This window comes from Oryctolagus cuniculus, chromosome 10 (assembly GCF_964237555.1).
Source record: "Oryctolagus cuniculus chromosome 10, mOryCun1.1, whole genome shotgun sequence".
In the NCBI taxonomy this organism is placed as follows: Eukaryota; Metazoa; Chordata; class Mammalia; order Lagomorpha; family Leporidae; genus Oryctolagus; species Oryctolagus cuniculus.
This window is the reverse complement of record NC_091441.1, coordinates 16,156,805-16,176,278: the sequence shown is the minus strand read 5'-3', so window position 1 is coordinate 16,176,278 and position 19,474 is coordinate 16,156,805.

Genomic DNA, 19,474 nt, shown 5'->3' with positions numbered 1-19,474 from the left:
TATCAAAATTCCTTCCAAAGTCACATTAAGTGTTTTGGAGATTGAGTCTACTATATTCACTTGACTAGGACAGAAAATTGAAAAGTAGCTATTTGTAAAATCAAGAAAACTGAGATAACTTTGAGTGGAGGAACTTAACTACATAAATGGCTAAAAGGTGTTCATCCTTTACCCTGATCCAACAACAGCTTTTTATGTACTGGGCCAAAGGGAAGCTTGAGCAAAGGCATTGCCTTTGGTGAAAGAAGCACAGTTTTGACAGCTTGCTCCTGGCAGTCTCCGATGGTGTAGACTTCCCCTTGTCTGGCTGCCTTGGAGCTCCATGGGATGCTCTGGGAACAAGCTGTATAACCAGCTCTAGGGAGAGGGAACAAAGAACGTGCGGATGAGGCATTGTTTTTGTTTAGTGTGCTTTTTAAAGCTTGGGCCTGCAGCATCCTGAGAAGGGAGATAAAGACCAGGAGAGCCTGGAGCAATGGAAGGTGACCTCGGACCATCATGGGCTCCAGGCGCCAGAGGAGGCTGCCAGGGAGGGACTGTCTTTGGTTTTCCTGACTCGAGGGCTGTGCCTATGAACAGACCACCTTGCAATTCCTAAAGCTGTGCCAGAAAAGAGATGGGATCTGAAATTGGGTAGTAATGAGGCCAGGAGGTCAGGTGGGAGTATTGAAACCTAGTGCAGAGAGACAGGGGGAGCCACAGTCCACTGAAAACCTGGCCTGACACCCTCATGGCAGCCCCACTGAGGCATGGCCCCCCTGGGCTGAACAACCTCGTGTCTCCCAAGATTTGAACAAGGATGGCAGGGACACCTCTGGGACCTCTGTGTGCCATGGCTCCTTCCACCATGGTTTCTCATGTCTCTTGGGAGTCTGATTGTTCTCTCTCTGCCTCTACACTGACTGCACAGTTACCCTAACCCCATGAGGAGATTGAGGCTGATGCTTGGCAGACATCTCTTTTCTTGATTCCCCTTGGTAAACTGGCGTACAAGAACACTTAAAAAAAAAAAAAAAAGAACTTGATAACCAACAGCATAAAAGCTCAGATTGTAAACCACAGGTCTCTCACAGTGACTTCATTCTAGCTGGGGAGCTGGTAAGTTACCCTCTTCGCCTGTGTGATGGGACAAGCAGAAATTTTGCAGTCAGTCCTGGCTCACAACTCATCCCTTGCCACTTACGGACTTTGCTTGTACAGCTGCCACACTTCTTAGCCTAATTTTCTGCAGGTGTGAATTCAGGCAACAATATTAGTTAATAGGGATGATGGTGTGAGATTCACATGGGATGAGGTATAACCAAGCCCCAGCAGAGTTCCTGGAAGATTCCAGTAGTAGAAACCCAACTGTTCTACACCCTGTCTGCCTCTGGTACTTTCCCTGCCTGGAGACACAGCCACCTTGACGTCATGTTTCTTCCTGAGTCAGACCACCTCAAGCTTTGCCACCCACCATGGATACCTTCCTGCCCAGAACAAGGTCCCAGGGACACACCTTCTCCAGTCAGTTGACAAGACTGTGGTGACTGACCCCGAGGTAGCTATCTTATGCTGACAAGGCACACTGAGGGATGTGACTTGCACCCTTTAACGTCGCATTACACCATCTTGAAAGACAACCATTGGAATGGGCACTCGTGGGGCAGGTCTTTCTCCTGGGCCTCTGACATCTGTGAGTACAGAATACTGATTCGTGGGTTGAAGGCTGTGTTTCAGGTTTCTTTCCTCTTGGTGTTCCTATGCCTCTCCCAGTTTGGGAAGAATAATACAAAGTGACTGCAGAAAGCAGAATTTTTTTATTTGGATGTAACTATGATATGCTGTTTTTCATAATACATATTATATATGAAATTTAAGAAAATTATTTAAGAAGTAGAAAGAGATTGTGTGTGACAATGCTCCTACCCACTGATTCATTCTCCAAATGCCTACAGTGGCCAGGGCTGGGCCAGGTTGGAACTGGGAGAGGAAACTCAGTCCACGTCTCCCAAGTGGGTGGGAACCAGTACCTGCTGCTTTCCAGGGTGCACGTTAGCGGCAGCTGGAATCAGGAGTCAGGACTCAGCCCCAAGCCCTCTGATACGGCATGTGAGCTTCTCAAACCACATCTTCAATGATAAGCCAAGGGCTTGCTTCTCTAGGAACTTTTTAAGGATCACCCGTTCGTTGCCCACTTGTTCAGAAGAGGCGGCATATAGGCCCAAGTCCCTTCAGGAGGAGACTGGAGTCCAGTAAAGCCTCAGTGTCATTCAGGCTCTTCATTCCTCATGGGCAGCTATAGCCCAGGCAACAGAGGCCACAGGTTCAATTCTCTGGCAAGGTCTGTACCCTTCAGAGAAGAATGCTGTGTCATCACATGGTGGGAGACAGAAGAGAAAACTAAATGCTGCGTGAAGCGTCTTTTATTAGGGCACCTAATCCCCCGTCTTCATACTGTCACATTGCCCATGAAGCTCCAGCACCTGAAGTCTGGAGGGGACAGTTCTAATTATAGCAGCCACTTCACTGACATGATGATGATGCAAATGCACAGCTTGTCTAAAATGCAGGACAAGAGCCTTGCACATAGTGGGTATCCCAGAAATGGCAGTATACCTACTACTGGCCCAGTATTAGCTAGTCCCCTACAAGAGCTGAAGGTGGCAAGGTCTCTGAAGGCACACAGAGTCACCATGGGACTATTTAAAAAACAGTCTTTGTTGGTGACTGCAGACCATATTACAAAGTTTCTGCATGTTAGGGTTCCTCAAACATGAATAATGTACAGAATCCCTTTGAAAAGGGAAAAAGTTCATGAATTCCAGAGTGGATGTGATTGGTCACTGTTCACCACCCGAATGAGAGTGAATGCCTGGTTCTTGTGACTGTGAGCGAGGTCACGGGGCCCTGCCAGGGACAGTCCCACCTTTCTTGTCCTGCCTCTGCGCAGCTCATGTCTCTTGAGCCTGCAATAACAGTGCAGCCCCAACACTGGTGCTGAAGTTGTAGTGCAGGATTTGGTTAGAAGAGTAACCAAAAATTCTAGAACTGGCAAATTAAAAATTAAACATACTGGTTCAGGAGAAAGAATATTCATATTGTTGTGCACCCAATCTCCAGATCTTTTCATTTTGCAAAATTGAAATTCTATACCCATTAACAAATAACTCCCCATTCCCTCCTCTGCAGCCCCTGGTACCCCTGATTTCACTTTCTGTCTCTATGACTTTGACGCTTCAACTACTTCCTGCAAGTGCAATCATACGGTATTTGTCTTTTGTAAAAAAAAAAAAAAAATTTATTTGAAGGGCAGAAAGAGATGATCAGCCACTAGTTCATTCTCCAAATGCCTCTAACAGAGATGAGCCAGGCCAAAGCCACGATCCTGGAACTCAATCTGGGTCTCCCACGTGAGTGGCATGGATCCAAGTTGTAGGCTATCAGCTGCTGCTTCCCAGGGCACATTATAAGGATGCTGGAACTGGAAGCAGAGCTGGGATTCAAACCCAGGCACTTTGAAAGGGGTGTCGGCATCCCTAGTGCTAGGTTAGCCACTGTGCCAAACACCCACCCCCAGTATTTTTCCTTTTGCGACTTACTTCAGTTAGAATACTGTCAAGTTTCGTCTATGTTGTTGTAGCATGTATCAGAATAGAAGTGGTTAATTCGGCCGGTGCCGTGGCTCACTAGGCTAATCCTCCACCTGCAGCACCAGCACACCGGGTTCTAGTCCCTGTTGGGGCGCCGGATTCTGTCCCGGTTGCTCCTCTTCCAGTCCAGCTCTCTGCTATGGCACGGGAGGGCGAGGAGGATAGCCCAAGTACTTGGGTCCCTGCACCCACATGGGAGACCAGGAGGAAGCACCTGGCTCCTGGCTTCAGATGGGCACAGCGTGCCGGCTGTAGCAACCATTTGGGGGATAAACCAATGGAAGGAAGACCTTTCTGTCTGTCTGTCTTCTCACTGTCTATAACTCTGTCTCTCTCACTGTAACTCTGCCTGACCAAAAAATAAAATAAATAAATAAATAAATTTTTAAAAAAGAAGTGTCTAATTTTTATTGTTGCTGTCACCAAAACAAAACATCCAAGGTAAAATGTCCTTACTCAGAACTTACAGACCCTTGAAAATAAGTTGGCAAAATGTGGATTCAGGATGACAGCACCTGAGCAAAAGGAACACAGACCCTTCTAGGAAGAGCTGGAGTTTGGCTGTAAAGGAGGTGAAAAAGGAAACGTTGGGGGAGAAATAAGAGTTCTTAATAAGAAGAAACAGTTCCAGCTGTGGTCTTAGTGCAGGAGGTGAGCGCGTGTCTCCACATAACCCTGGCTGGGCTGAATCCTTCCTGGAGAGAGGCTAAGTAAAAGGTATAAAATCCATATGGATTCCACATGGGTCTTACCGTGAACGCTGGCTTTAAATACAATTACAGGCACAAGAAAATGTGCTCAGCATCACTAGTCATTAGGGAAATGCCAACCAAAACCACGAGACCCCCCTCACACCTGTGAGAGCGGCTCTTCTCCAGCAGGGGCAGGGGATAGCAGGTGTTGGAGCAGATGTGGGGGAATTGGAAATCTCATGTATTGTAGTGGAGACAGTAGTTTGGCAGTTTCTCAGAAAGGTAAAAAATAGATTTACCATATGACCCAGCAGTTCCAGACCTAGGTGTATACCCAGAAGGAGAGACCTGAACAGATACTTGTACACCAATGTTCATATCAGAACTGGTCACAATATTCAAAAAGTAGAAATAACCCAAGCGTCTGACAACAAAAGAATGGATAAACAAAATATGTCATATCCATACAATGGGATACTATTCAGCAGTGAAAATGAATGGAATTCTGACACTTACTGCAAGATAGTTGAACCTTTAAGATGTTTTGCTCAGCAAAATATGATAGACCCAAAATAATGGATGGTTTCCTCTCATAAGAGAAACCTAGACTCAGCAAATTCATAGAGACAAGTAGAACAGTGCTTGGCTGTGATGGAATGAGAAAGTGAGAAGGTCATGCCAAGATGGCTGCTGACAACAGAAACTGCGTGGCAACGGCCGTGACTGGATGATTTCAGAAACCACATGACAACAGAACCTAACTGAAAACAGGTCGTGATTGGATGGCTTCGGAAATCACATGACAACAGAGCCTGACTGACAACAGGCTGTGATTGGATGGTTTCAGAAACTGCCTGGCAACAGGCTGTGATTGGTTAGGGCATAGACCGCCCCTTGACTGGATTGGCTGCCTTGGCTATATAAGCAGCTGTAGCCACTGAAATAAACGAGTCTGCAGGCTGCTTGCCTCAGGTCTGCTTTCCTCCGGACTCCCGGGGTCTGTGTGGTAACTCCACACCTCTTGCCCTCACCACGCTCTTCGTCTCAGAAGCGAATCCACAGCAACACTTGGCAGAGGCTGAAAATAGAGAAATCAGGAGATTGTTGCTTAATGGACATAGTTTCTATTTGGGATGTTAAAAAATTCTGGAAATGTATAGTAGTAATGTTTGTACAACACAGTGAATGTACTGAATGGCACCAAATTGTACACCTAAAAATGGCTAAAATGGTAAACTTGTATATTTTACCTCAATAACAATTTTTAAAAACTAAATACAAGGGCCAGCATTGTGGCACAGTGGGTTAACGCCCTGGCCTGAAGCACTGGCATCCCATATGGACACTGGTTCAAGACCCAGCTGCTCCACTTCCGATCCAGCTCTCTGCTGTGGCCTGGGAAAGCAGTAGAAGATGGTCCAGGTCCTTGGGCCCCCGCACCCGCCTGGGAGACCTGGAAGAAGCTCCTGGCTCCTGGCTTCGGATTGGTGCAGCTCCGGCCATTGCGGCCATCTGGGGAGTGAACCATCAGATGGAAGACCTCTTTCTCTCTGCCTCTCCTCTCTGTGTAACTCTGACTTTCGAATAAATAAATCTCTTAAAAAAAAAAAAAAAACTAAACTAAATACAACCAAGGCCAGCATTGTGTAATAGTGGGTTAAGCCACCACCTGCAACATTAGTATCCCATATTCTCCACTCTGATCCAGCTCTCTGCTAATGCACTTGGGAAGGCAGCGGAGGATGGCCCAAGTGCCTGGGCCCTGCACCCACGTGGGAGACCCAGGTGAAGCTCCTGGCTTTGGCTTCAGCCTGACCAGGCCTTGGCAGTTGTGGCCATTTGGGGAGTGAACTAGCAGATGGAAGAACTCTGTGTGCCTCTCCTCGCTCCCTCTAACTCCGCCTTTCAAATAAATAAACCTTTAAAAAATAAATAACCATAACGTCAGTAAATGTATTATTTTACGAAAAAATTGGAAAGACGCAGCACCCATCTGTATGTGGTTTTTGAGAATATTTTCCCGTTTCCTCCTGGTCTCTTCTCTGAGTCAGACTGGAGATGCCGGCGTGGTTTGAACGCGTTCCCTGTGGAAGTCAGGTGTTGCTGATGTGGGGTTATTCAGAGGCGGGGCCTTACCAGGAGGATTGGGCCCTGGGCGCTCTCCCGTGAGGGATTCGGTGGGCGAGGGCGTTCTCCGCTGTCTGCCCCTCTGCCGATGCTGGGTGAGGACGCGGCCCTCCTGGCCCCAGCGACCTGGAAGCGGAGAGCAGCCCTCGCCGACAGCGGAGCCCACCGGCCGCCCGAACTGTAAGAAAAGTAACTTCTGTCCATAAATTACTCGGTTTGTGGTGTTCTGTCACTTGTCGCACACACGGACGGAGACGGCAACTTCGTTTAAAGCAGTCGGAGATTGAGACGGTCTAGAGGGGAAGGGTCATGACATGGAACAAGAGGCCGCTGACCGGAACACGTGGGAGCCACGTTGCTCTTCCACGGGCCCCTTCCAGCGCCCCGACCACCTCTCTGTGCCCTCACCCTGTCCCCGCCCTCTCTCCTCCTGCCTCCACCTCTCTTCCTCCTGTCCCGGCGCTTGCTCACCTCCCCCTTCCGCCCAGCCCTGGGTCCTGTGTCTTCGTCACTTCCTTACCCGTCTTGACCTTCTGGCCGTCCAGTCACTGCCTCCCCCAGTTCCTTTCGTGCCTGCCCTTCTCTCTGGCCCTGTCTCCCTCCTGCGCCCCAAGGCCCTGGTTGTAGAGAACGTGTGCTGATACCTTAGCGCAGGAGCTAAACCTGCTACCGAGCCCTTCTTCCGTCCTTGGCCTCGTCCTGGGAATTAGTGTAGTCTGATGACTACATTGCTGCATTTCAAAGCAGAGTCCCGGCGCATCTTCCATGCTAAAGACCCCTCGGTCTGGAAGGAAAGGGTTTGGACTCACACCTTGCCTTTCCAGCCACTGGCTGCGTGTGAGAACTCCGAGCACTGTTTTGTAAATGGTTCTCCAAACCTTCTAGCTATGCTGAACCATATTGAAACCAACAGCTATGACTGCCTCAAGGGTTTCTATTATTGCAGGGACCAGGAACCCCACGTTCAGGTAAATTCAGGGCGGGATCTCAAGAAACCAGGAACGTTGAGACGTGAATGTTGGACGAGCAGGCCTGGGATGGCTGCAGAGACTGCCCTTCGGTTCAACACCCCCATCATTTTCTCCCTCTGTTTCTGCATCCTCTCATGATCTGGTTATTCAGATTGCATGAAATGATTGCTGTCTTCCAAATCTCTCTCTATATAAACTTCCTGCTCCAGTGCCCCTACCCACTGGCTCAGCTGGGAATGTGATGACTCCAGAACCAAGAGACAGACTGAGTAGCTCAACATAACTGTTGAACCAAGTCTGTCTGATCAGCTGTGGCTAAGGACGGTAACTACTTTAGAACAAGGCCTCCTGGGAAACTGACCAGGAGAGTGTGGGAAGGCAGCCCCTGTACCATGGTTAGCCCAGACGGCACAGCTCTGGCTACAGCGACAGCGCAGGGAGGACGAGATCATCGTAGGACCCTTCTCTTCCAGCTTCTGCTCTGCCCGTGCTGGCTCAAGAGAAGGTACATTTTCCTAGCTGGAAGCCACAGTGAGAGAAGTTGCTGTAATTTAAGAAGTGGGACTATTTCAATAAGCATTTTTCGTGTGTCCTTTTTTCTTTTTTAAAACGGACTTTTTTTACTACTAAAGAAAGGATAGAGCAATAATTCCTGACCATAAAACAACCCTTGGTCCCTACAAGAATTCGAATGTGTGTGACATGATGGCAGAGCCAGGGGCCCTGAGCCCTTAACCAGGGTTCTTTCCTTGACATTGAGGTGTTCCTTGATACCAAACCTGACCTCTCAACCCTGACGGCAGCTTCTGCGCTTTTTTTTTTTTTTAAAGATGTATTTATTAGGCCGGCGCCGCGGCTCACTAGGCTAATCCTCTGCCTTGTGGCGCCAGCACACCGGGTTCTAATCCCGGTCGGGGCGCTGGATTCTGTCCCGGTTGCCCTTCTTCCAGGCCAGCTCTCTGCTGTGGCCCGGGAGTGCAGTGGAGGATGGCCCAAGTGCTTGGGCCCTGCACCCCATGGGAGACCAGGAGAAGCACCTGGCTCCTGCCATCGGATCAGCGCGGTGCGCCGGCCACAGCGCACAGGCCGCGGCGGCCATTGGAGGGTGAACCAACGGCAAAAGGAAGACCTTTCTCTCTGTCTCTCTCTCTCTCTCACTGTCCACTCTGCCTGTTAAAATAAATAAATAAATAAAAGATGTATTTATTAGAGAGAGAGAGAGAGAGAGGTGTCCTCCATCCACTGGTTCATTCCCCAATTGGCCGCGACGGCTGGAGCTATACTGATCCAAAACCAGGAGCTTCCTCCAGGTCTCCCATGTGGGTGCAGGGGCCTAAAGACTTGGGCCATCTTCCACTGCTTTCCCAGGCCATAGCAGAGAGCTGGATCAGAAGAAGAGCAGCCGGGACTAGAACTGGTGCCCATATGGGATGCCGGCACTGCAGGCGGCAGCTTTACCTGCTAGGCCACAGCACTGGCCCTTCTGCTCTTGACCTTAAACTTCCATTACAGATAAGTCCACTGTGGCTGCCTATGGAGAAGGAGTAACAGCAGCAATCACTGGTGGTGCTGTGAGCAGAAGACCTGAAGGTGGGCTCTGCTCAAGATGAAGAGAGCCTCCCCTCCAGTCACTTAGGATTAACATTTAGGCAAATAGCTCCCATTTGTTGAAGCATCCTGCTAAGGTGTTTACATTGATGTTATCTCACTTAATCATCACTTTATAACAAAGGAAATGGGCTGAGAAAGGGTAATGAACATCTGCAAGTTCACGAAAGATAATACGTGGGTTTCTTTTTTTTAAAAAACAAATTCATTTAAGGTTTATGAATTTCATGTATTTCCTATATACAGAGTCAGATTCATAGTGATACTTCTGTCCTACTCTTCCTCCTACCCACATTTCCACCCTTCTTCCCCCTCTCTCTCCTATTCACATTCTTCATTTTTACAAAGATCTATGTTCAGTTTACTTTGAACTCGTAAGATTAACCCTACACTAAGTAAAGATTTCAACACATAGTATGAAGAAAAAACACACTGTTCCTCAACAGTAGAGACAGGGCTGTAAACAATCACTGAGTTTTAAAATGTTAATTTCACTCACATAAATTACTTTTTGGGTACTCTGTTACCACAGATCAGGAAAAATGTATGGTGTTTTTTTAAAAGATTTATTTTATTTATTTGAAATAGTTACAGAGCAAGGTAGAGACAGAGAAAGAGGTCTTCCATCGGCTAGTTCACTTCCCAGATGGCCGCAACGGTGGGAGCTGTGCCAATCTGAAGCCAGGAGCCAAGAGCCAGGAGCTTCCTTCGGGTCTCCCACGTGGGTGCTGGGGCCCAAGCACTTGGGCCATCTTCTGCTGCTTTCCCAGGCTATAGCAGAGAGCTAGATCGGAAGAGGAACAGTCAGGACTTGAGCTGGCACCCATATGGGATGCCAGTGCTTCAGGCCAGGGCGTTAACCCGCTGCACCACAGTGCTGGCACAAACGTATGGTTTTTATCTTTTTGGGGGCTGGCTTATTTCACTAAGTATAATGGTTTCCAGTTGCATCCAATTTGTTGCAAAAGACAAGATTTCATTTTTTTAAACTATTGAGTAGTATTCCAATGTATATGTATACCATAATTGCTCTATCTAGTCATCAGCTGATACACATCTAGGTTGATTCCATATCTTAGCTACTGTGAATTGAGCTACAATAAACATGGGGGTACAGATCATTTTTTCAGATACTGATTTCATTTTGTTTGGGTAAATTCCCAGGAGTGGGATGCTGGTCTACATTGAAATTTCTGAGGTATATCCTTATCATCTTCCACAGTGAATAACTATACCAGTTTACATTCCCACTAACAGTGGGGAAGTTTGAATTCCTTCCCACTATTATAAAGACTCTGTAGCTAGATGGTCATGTTATATATCAAGTTTATAGTGTTGTTTTGCTTCCCCTAAGGCATTCTAGTTTTTAGCTGTAACAAAATGACATATACCAGAGTTGAACCACTTCTAAGACAGGAATCGATAATGGGAATATAAGGGAGTATTTTTTCAAATGTCCCAAACTTTCCCTTATCAGATGAGGAAATAGCCCTATAACTGCACTAGAGACTTGCTACCTGTGGTGACTAATTTTAAGTGCCAAATCGACTGTGCCAGTAATGAATATCTTCATTACAATGCCCAGATGGCAAATATCTCTGAGTGGATCTGTGAAGATGTTTCTGGCTCCAGTTAGCACTTGAATTGGTGCACCGAGTGAAGCACATGGCCCTCCCAGTGCAGGTAGCCATCACCCAATCCATGGTGGGCCTGGATAGAACAAAAAGGAAGGTTGAATTAACTTCCTGCCTGATTGCTGGGGCAGGGACATCTAACTTTCTTTCTTCTAACCACACATCTACTTTCCTGGGTTCCCACTGTCTAGATAGGAGATCATAGAACTTCTAAGCCTCCAAGTCTTTCCAGGTAGACGAATGGATGATAGATCTGTCTCTCTAGAGAGCCCTTGGCAGTATGCCTCAAAAGAGGCATGAATAAAATGATACTGGTTATCCTTTCTTAGCGCCTACAGCAAGTGTAGATTCGTGTGCATTGTCCAAAAGAGGAGCAATCCTACTCATGGTAGCTGAGTCCATGATTCATCCTGCAGGCTGATGCTACAGGGCCCTACAGATCTGTGTCATTGATCACATTCATGGTAAGATTTACTATGTATAATAAAACAGCCACCACAGCATGGTTGAAAGATCTTCAAAGCCAAGCAAACAAATGCAAACACAGCAGTTACTTGATATTTCGTGTCCAGGCATCCGTGGATGGTGTGGACAATTAGCAGGTGTCTGAGAACAGAGGACATTTACCAGGAGGAACAGATGGTGGCCACTGAGCACCACAGTCAGTCATGGACCCCATCAAGCAGGTGCATCTGTCTCCTGCCCAGACAGAGCAAGCAGCTACAGCATAGCGTCTGGTCTGGATATTTGAAGAGCAAAGGAGTTAGTCCCCCCACCACCACCACCTTACCTGTGCTTGTTTGTATCAAAAGTTCTAGTGAAGTCAACATGTGTGTGATGCTTAGGAAATTACAAAGTGACTCATTTTTAAATCAGTTTTATTGCGTCAGTGTCATTTACATGCAGTAAAATTTGCCTTGTTTAGGTCTACAGTTCTGTGAATTCTGACAAATGCATGTGTCATGTAATCACCACCACGGTCAGGACAGAATATTTCCATCATTGAAAAAAGTTCCCTCCGGCTCCTTTGTAGTCAACCATCTCCCCTGTTTCTGTCTCCTAGTAACCGCTGACCTATTCTCTGTCATCACAGCTCTGCATTTTCTGTAGTGTCGGAGAACTGAAATCATGTAGTATGTAGCCATTTGGGTCTGGCCTCTCTCACTTAAGCATGTTTTTGCATCTATTAGTTGCTTTTTCCTTTTTACTGCTAACCAATGATTTTTGGTAAGTTTTTTCGCCTGGTTGTACTGTAATTTGCTTCTCCTTTCACCAGGTGAATGACAGTTGGGTTTTTCCAGTTTGGGGTAACTATGAAGAAAACTGCTAACAGCAACATACAGGTTTTGTGTGGACATAGATTTTCATTTCTGTTGGGTAAATATCTAGAAATTGGACTGCTGGGCTATATGGTAAGTGTGTTGTCTTAGAGAAGTCGAGTTGCTGGAATGGAATTCTGTACCTACGATGCCTTAGAAATGAGAAATTTGCTTCTCACAGTTCTGGAGGCAGGAAGACCAAGGTCCGGGAAACAGCATGGTTAGATTCTGGTGAGGGCTCCCTTCTGGGCTGTAGGCTGCAGACTTCTCCCCGGGTCCTTCCGTGGCAAAGGGGCAAGTCAGATCTCTGGGGCATTTTTGAAAATCGCCTCCCACCAAAGTCTGGGAGACCCAGTTGCTTCTGATCCTTGCCAATAACTGATAACATTCACAAGCCAACTCTAAAACCAGTTGATAATCATTGCCAATTATATGCAGAAATTGTTTTGCTTGTTTTGTTTTCTAGAAGCAAGGCTGTTGTAGACTTTAGATGTATCCAAAAAAAGTGAATAATGAAATAAAGTATTCTAGATAACTGCATATTTAAATGGTGACTTTTTTCTGTTTAATTAAAACTTTTACAACCAATATCCTTCACAGTCAACTAGTAGGTAGGATAGCAATTAGTCTTATGTTCAAGAGGTGTTTTTAAACTTTCAAATGAGGTTGTAGTTGCATTAAAAGGGAATGTTCTACTTCCTGGATGCTGTTTGAGATAGAATATGAAGATCCCTATGCTCTGGAGGGAAAGAAAACCCAAACCCAGAATTAGAACAATGACAATTTCTTCCAGGATTTTTTAAAGTTATCTATCTGCATGATACATATAGATCATATACCTTCGGAATAACGCACAACCGAGAAGACCAAGTTACCCCAACTTTCCCTGTAACCCCCTCATTGCCCAAGCCAGCTGATAATTTTCTCCAGTCAGCACAGGCATGCTACAAACTAATTTTAAATAATTAGCATTGGTCCAAATGGAACATAATTGGAGAATTAACTCCGTAACAAAAATGATTATATAAACTAGTATAAAGACTGCTACTCACAGCTTGAAGAGCTCTGTGAAGCATCCATTTTGCAGCTCTTCATTAGCCTGGGAAATTGAAAATCAAATGGAAGTGTGTTCAGCCAGCGTGTGACAGCAAAAGACACGGAGGTGGAGAGCCACCTGGGGCAGGGCTCTTGCACCCTCCCTGGCCTGTTGTCCTGCACAAGAGAACTGAACACTACTAGAAAATCAGAACTTTGCAAAGAAAAGAGGCTTCTGTGCAGACTGGAACTTATCACCCCTAAAAGAACTGCTGAATATTTGAGCTCCTGCATAGACCGGGGGCAATGGGTTTAGTCTCCCTAAGGTGTTTTCTAGAATTGCCTCTTTAGGCCATCAGGCCTGGAGGGCTGTGCAAGGAATGATGAGAAGCCATCAGTCAAGTACTCTAGTTGCAATTGCCAGAGCCCCATAGAAGCTGAAAGATAGAAGATACAAGCTTCACCAGTGGTGTACATATTGCTGTGTCTTTCGGGATTCCAGCAAGATTATTGGTTTCCTCCATGACTGACCCCAAATAAAACAGAACACTACACGGAGAAGATGAAATGTTAGTTAAGCAGCTACGATGTGCTAATTGCACACTAGAGTCTTTTTCATGATTTTTTTTTTAAGTTTTTTGACAGGCAGAGTGGACAGTGAGAGAGAGAGAGAGAGACAGAGAGAAAGGTCTTCCTTTCGCCGTTGGTTCACCCTCCAATGGCCGCCACAGCCAGCGCATCGTGCTGACCCGAAGGCAGGAGCCAGGTGCTTCTCCTGGTCTCCCATGGGGTGCAGGGCCCAAGCACCTGGGCCATCCTCCACTGCACTCCCGGGCCACAGCAGAGAGCTGGCCTGGAAGAGGGGCAACCGGGACAGAATCCGGCACCCCGACCGGGACTAGAACCCGGTGTGCCGGCGCCGCTAGGCGGAGGATTAGCCTATTGAGCCACGGCGCTGGCCTTTTTCATGAATTTTGAAATTGAATGCAACCATCCTAATGAAGGAAGTATTATCTCCCACAATTGCTTATCACTGGGGAAATTGAGGGTAGGAGAGGGTCAGTGACTCACTCAATTGCTATTTAAGTGGTCAAACTTGAAGTCCCTCAAGAACTGATTTCAAAGCTGTTCTGCTACCCCACAACTGTCTCCCCAAAGACCGGACAGCATCCCTTAAGAATCCTGTCCTTACAAGGGCTGCCAGAAAAATACAGAATGGCCAGTTCAACAACAAATACATTTTTAGTGTTTATATGTTCCAAACATTGCATGGGATATGCATATATACTAAAAGTCTTCCTTGTTTTTCTTGAAATTCAAGCGTAACTGGGCATCCTGTATGTTTTGTTAAATCTAGCAATCCAGCTCTCACTGACGCTTTCTGGCCATGCAATAGAGGTTTCAAGATTCTGAAGTTTGCTCTTCCTTATTGAAGCTTTCAAAAGGAATTTTTGAGGTGGTGGAGATGGGGAAGGTTCAGTGAGAGGGTCCATTTGAATGCAATCGCATGAGGGAAAATAACAAGCATTTCTTTCCATAAGGATCGCTGGACTCCAACAGGCTAGAAAGCACAGGGCAGGCCAGGTAGATTTCCATGCTGGCCAGGGTGTCTGCCTTAGAACTTTCCAAGGTGTGTTTTGTGGGGCATTAGCCCATGAGTGATTTGTTTCATGGACAGATAACTTTTGGGAATGCTGTAAAGCCCCTTTTGGAGAGTCTTGGGCTCCTTTGGTTGCTAAAGGTCCTGAGAAGGCCTACAGGAAACATTGCTGTTTGCTTTCTGGAGCAAAGACCTTGTCAGGATCTCTGGGGACAACCGGGGAGCCCCTTTCCTGCAGAGACAAGAGATCCAGCGCTCACCGCCCCTGAGAGTCCTCGCGCCTCGGCTGCATCTCCTTTCTTACCTGGGAGCCCCCATGCAGAGTTGGGTCCATGGGACTCGGTCGGTAGCCCCAAGCTTGTGTGGTCTGTGGCTCCTGAGCAGGGCCAACTGGCCGGGCCGGGCTGGGCTCCACTCCTTCATCTGAGCTTCACTTCTTGCCACCTGCTTCCTCCAGGATGCTGGCTTCCTCCATGGTGATTCACCCCAAGCAGCCACACTCACCTGCTGCCCATCTGCCCTTTGCTAGCACAGAAGAGACAACAGTGGAACTCGGACAACTCTGTGTCAGACACGTTGGCAGGGTTGCCTTCTAGCACTGGGGGTTGGAGGGGTCTGATTCTTAGTTTGCAGTTCCCAAGATGGGGATACCCCCACCATGGTAGATCTCAAGGTTCTAGCTGTGGTGGCAGTGAGGGGGCTCTGGGGAGATGCGCACAGCAGCCCGTTCTGCAGGGTACTTTCACGCAGCCGCTGAGACCTTAGACCTCAGGGCACCGGGTAGACAGTGCAAAATAATGAGGTGAAGAGTTTTAAGTATTTGTTTTCTTTGTTTTACATATGACTTGTTTGTCTATATAACAATTTTAAGTGACAGCTTTGTTTATCACCCAACTTGCAAGTATGCCACAAAGGATTTGTTTTGGTTTTTGGTTTTGGTTTTTTGGTCTTAAGGAATGCAATTTATATTTTTATTCTTAAGGAGCAGAACTTTTTAATTTCAATTAGTTTTTAATAGGTTCTGTGGGATTCATAAATACAATTCTAAGAACATAATGATACCCCTTTCCTCTCTCTCTCCCCCGTCCCTCTCTCTCTCCCCCGTCCCTCTCTCTCTCCCTGTCCCTCTCTCTCTCTCTCCACCCTCCCTCTCTCTCTCTCCCCCCGTCCCTCTCTTTCTCTCCCCTCTTTCTCTCCCCCCCTCCCCCCTCTCTCCCCCATCCCTCTCTTTCTCTACCCCCTCCCCCCCTCTCCCTCCGTCCCTCTGTCTCCCCCCCCCGTCCCTCTCTCTCCTCTCGTCCCTCTCTCTCTCCCCCTTCCTTTCTCTCTCCCCCCATCCCTCTCTCTCTCCCCCCGTCCCTCTCTCTCTCTCCCCCCGTCCCTCCCTCTCTCTTCCCCCCGTCCCTCTCTCTCCCCCCCCCGTCCCTCTTTCTCTCTCCCCCCTGTCCCTCTCCCCCCACCCCCCGTCCCTCTCTCTCCCGGGTCCCTCTCTCTCTCCCAGGTCCCTCTCTCTCTCCCCGGTCCATCTCTCTCTCTCTCCTCCTCCCATCCCTCCCTCTCTCTCCTCCCGCCCCTCTCTTTCTCCCCCTTCCTCTCTCCCTCCCTTCTCCTCCCCCCTTTCCCACCCCTCCCCTTCTCTCCCTCACACCCTCCTTCCTTCTCCTTTTCTTTTTTTGTTTAGTTTTTGAGATAATCCTTTTTATTGTAATGTAAATTTAAAATATGTTAATACTTCACCAAATAAGTTTAATAAATAAAAAGCACAAAAACTCTAAGTGGAAGTATAGACAACAGCTATAAACAATAAATGGAGAAATGACCATTTCACTCATACAGTAAATTTTAAAGTAATCACAGATCATTAAAACTACAGTAGCATAACTTTTTTAAAAAGAGATTTATTGATTTGAAAGGCAGCGTTAGAGTGTGAGAGAGAGAGGAACAGACAGATCCTCCATCTGCTGGTTCACTCCTCAAATGGCTGCAGTAGCCAGCTCTGGGCCAGGCTCAGACCAGGAGCTTCTTCCAGGTCTCCAACTTGGGTGCAGGGGCCCAAGGACTTGGGCCATCCTCTGCTGCTTTCCCAGGCACATTAGCAGGGAGCTGGATTGGAAGTGGAGTGGCCAGGACTCAAACCAGTGCCCATATGGGATGCTGGCGCCGCAGGCAAAGGATTAACCAAGCGAGCCACGGCACCTGGCCCCTGAAGCATGTCACATCTTATCAAAAGCTTTCTCTGCATCTATTGAGATGACTGTATGCTTTTTGCTTTTCATTCTATTGATGTGATTTATAATATTTATTGACTTGTGAATGTTGAACCACCCTTGGATTTCTGGGATAAATTCTACTTGATTGTGATGTATGATCTCTTTGATGTGGTTTTGGATTTGATTTGCTAGTATCTTGTGGAAAATCTTTGCATCTGTGTTCTTCAGAATATAGGTCTATAGTTTTCTTTCCGTGTCATGTCTTTGATTTTGGTATATAAGTGATGCTGGCCTCATAAAAAGTTTGGCAGAGTCCATCCTGTTCAATATTTTGGAATAGCTCATAGAGTATTGGAGTTACTTCCTCTTTGAATGTTTTGTAGAATTCAGTAGTGAAGCCATTAGGTCCTGGGCTTTCCCTTGATGGAAGACTTCTGGTTACTGCTTCAATCTCATTGCTTGTGATGGATCTGTTTATGTTATCTATATTTTCTTGATGTAATCTTGTTGGACCATATGAATCTAGGAATTTATGCATTTATTCAAGGTTTTCCAGTTTATTAACATATAGTCCTTTGTAATAGTCTCTGATGATCCTTTGTATTTCAGTGATATCAGTTGTAATGTCTCCTTTTTCATTGCTGATGTTGAGTTCTTTTTTCTTTGTTCGTCTGGCTAGAGGCTTATCTATCTTCTGAAAAAACCAACTTTTGGTTTTGACCTTTTGTATTTTTTTAAATTTCAATTTCATTTATGTCTGCTCTGACTCTTATTTCTCATCTCCTGCTGATATGGGGTTTGGTTTGCTCTTGTTTTTCTAGGTCTTCAAGATGCGTCATTAGATCTTTAATGAGACAGTTCTCTTTTTTTCTAATGTGAGCAGTTAATGCTGTAAACTTCCTTCTTAATACTGCTTTTGCTGTAAACCACAGGTTTTGATATGTTGTATTTTCATTTTCATTTATTTTAGAAAGTTTTTTATTTCCTTTTAATTGTTTCAATGACCCCATTAATCATTCAGTAGCATGTTGTTTAATTTCCAAATGTTTGAGTGTTCTATTGTTCTTATTGTTGATTTCTAGTTTTATTCCTTTATGATGTGAGAAGATACATGGTATGATTTCAGTCTTTTTAAATTTCCTGAGACTTGATTGTGGCCTAATATGTGGTCTATCTAAGAGAAGTTTCCACATGCTGATAACAATGTGTTTTCCATAGCTGTTGGGTGAAATGTCCTGTAAATGTCTGTTAGGTCCATTTGCTTGACAGTATGTTTCAACTCCGATGCATCTTGATTTTTTTTTTTTGGTCTGGATGATCTGTCCATTGAAGAGAGTGGGGTGTTGAAGTAACCCACTATTATTGTATTGGAGTCTATCTCTCCCTTTAGGGCTGACGGTACTTGCTCTATATATCTGGGTGGTCTTGTGTTGGGTGTGTATATATTTATGATATATCTTCTTTATTGAACCTTTTATCAAAATATAATGCCCTTCTTTAACTTTTTTTATAGTTTTTGATTTAAAGCTTTTTATCTGATATTAGAATACCAACCCTGCATGCTTGTGGTTTCCATTTACCTTGTGCATCTTTTTCCAGCCCTTGGCTTTCAGTCCGTGTGTGTGTTTGTTAAGTGAATTTCTTGTAGGCATTTGCTAAAAAGTTTTTGATTGGCTCTTGCAAGTCTGTACAGCTGGTTCTAACACCACTGTGGGCTCAGGGTGAATTTCCCCATAGCCTTCTGCCTGGTTGTGGATTGCAATGTGGCTAACATGCTTCACCCTCTTCTCCTATCCCCACCCTAAGCCATGGAAATGCATTTGATGCCATTTATGCCTGACTCAGAATCCAAGCCCAACTTCTTCCCCACAAACAATCTGCAAGGTACAAACCTGCCATTAGCAAGGACGGATTTCTATATTATCATACATACAAATCCCTATACCTTGAGCCACTTTATTTCAGAATGGTTTGCTTTACTTTGCATAAATGAAATAGCAGTTGGTGCATTCCTCCCAAAGCAAAAGCACAGTCTGCCCGCACAAGTGAATTCCAGCCTCCTGCTGGAAGTCAGCATGGTGGGGAACCATGGGGGCTCTGGAATTTGAGGCGGCTCTTTTCTCCCAGGATACCAGGAATATCAGGACAAATCTTAGATAGGGCTCCAAGACAGGCACCTTTCTCTTCAATCTCTGCTGAAGATTTCCCAAACGTGTGACCTGAGTGGGTACCATGGGTTCATTTGTGTGCCCCTCTTCCCAAAATATATTGGATACCTAGCCCCTGGCACCTGCAAATGTGGCCCTATTCTAGAAAAGATGTAATCGGTTAAGATGCAGTCATACCAGATTATTATGACCTCCAACCCGATGAGCAGTGTCCTCACAAGAACACTTGGACTTAAACGCCCAGACACCCACAGAGGGAACACAGCCATGTGAAGACACAAGCAGAATTTAGAACGGTGAAGTCACAAACCCTGGAGCTCCAAGGATGGCCGGCAACGCCCAGAAGCTTGGCATAGGCAGGGAAGGATCCTCTCCTAGAGCCTTCAGCGTGAACACAGCCCCGCCAACCCTTTTGTTGTTGGACTTGGAGCCTTGTGCACTGTGAGACAATGAGTTTCCTTAGTTTTTGGCCACAAGTCTG